Here is a 1,546-nt window from a genome sequence, read left to right on the forward strand (position 1 = left end):
TCACAATACAGCACCAGAACTGTTTTGTTTTAAATAAAACGGAAGGGGAAAATCCACAAACACAGTAAATTCTGCAACAGGCACACTGAGCTGAATTAGGATATCCGTTTGAACTGCCGCACAGCAGGCATCATAGAGAAGAAATACGGAAAACAGAACCACCAAATGTCACCATTTATCACATTTTCTGAGCCTGAAATGCAATTCATGACATAATGCCAGAGAAAGTTTCTCAAGTACTGGCTGAAAGGGTGATGGGAATATCAAGAGAGGGCACATAGACTGGCAATCACCTGGAACTTTCTAGATACAGTGGAGTTGTTCTGAAACGTAGATGCGTTTCCTTCTCTAACTGGACCTTATTTTGTCTTCTCTAAGTGAATCAGGTTATCTTCTTGTTCCCCTAGAGATGATGTCCTTTGTATCCTGCCAGATGGTCCGAATCTTCTTTAAATGGGTCATAGCCTTGTTCCCTTAAGCAACATGGTGCCCAGAAAGGCCGGTCCAGTGGAGAAGCCTGCCAGCCTCCTTTCAGCATTCATTTTTTTTCAGGCTCTGTGTTTCATGGTTCTGGATCACGAGTCATCCACCTCTCCTCTTGTGAATATAGTGACGTGATGCTAATTCTCTTCCCCAACAAAATAATTCACAACGGAGGCAAGGCGAACACTTCTCAGGTGAAGAGTTACTTCTTCCCTGCTCCTCCTTTGCGTGCATTCTTCCCGACCGTCACTGAACTCAGATGGGCCCCAGGAAGTTGGAACCTGCCCCTTATCTCTTCCCCAGGAGGACACAGCGAGGATGCCTGCAGCTGCTCACCACTGCTCCTACCCCAGCTCCAGGAGCCTCCCCAGCAGCTCCATGCAAAAGGTCATAGGGCGGGAGGCTGTGGGGAGCACGGCCCTTAGCATGGTGTTTTTGAGTTTGATCCATATCGGAGCCTGTGTTGGACTTCATTCCTTTTTATTGCTGAATAGTATTCTGTTGTATGAAGGCCCCCCATTTGTGTATCCTTTAATCACTGGGTGAACATTTGGATCGTTTATACGTTTAGGCTATTACAAATAATGTTGCAATGAAGCTTTGTGTGCAAATCTTTGTGTGGACGTATGTTTTCATTTCTCTTGGGTAGATACCTATGATAGGAGCCGCTAACTCCTCTGGGGGCTGTATGTTTAACATTTAACCGCCAAACTGGTTTTCAGAGTCAGTGAGTTATCATATGTTCCCGTCAGCAGTGTCTGGTGGTTCTGATATCTCCGTATCCTTATCAATACTTGTGATTGTCCATCTTGGTAATTTCAGCCTTCCCGGTGGGTACAAAGTACCATCTCCTTGTGGTTTTATTTGCATTTCCCTAACGATCGAGCATCTTTTTCGTATGCTTATAGACTATGTGTCTTCTTTAGAGAACTGTCCGTTAAATTCTTTTCTCATCTTAAAATTAGGTCGCCTTTTTTCTTAAGTCGTAAGAATTGTTCATATATCCTGTGTGCTATGCCCTTGTTGGATATAGGCTTTGGAAATATTTTTTTCCAGGTCTGTT

At 44.0% G+C, this 1,546-nt stretch overlaps 1 pseudogene; it reads right to left on the reverse strand.

Annotated features, from left to right (window-relative positions):
• Window positions 1-403: 403 nt before the first annotated feature.
• LOC125169813 (nucleotide triphosphate diphosphatase NUDT15-like) lies at window positions 404-933 on the reverse strand (annotated as a pseudogene).
• Window positions 934-1,546: the final 613 nt, after the last annotated feature.

The sequence above is a fragment of the Prionailurus viverrinus genome, chromosome B4, assembly GCF_022837055.1.
Source record: "Prionailurus viverrinus isolate Anna chromosome B4, UM_Priviv_1.0, whole genome shotgun sequence".
Taxonomy (NCBI): domain Eukaryota; kingdom Metazoa; phylum Chordata; class Mammalia; order Carnivora; family Felidae; genus Prionailurus; species Prionailurus viverrinus.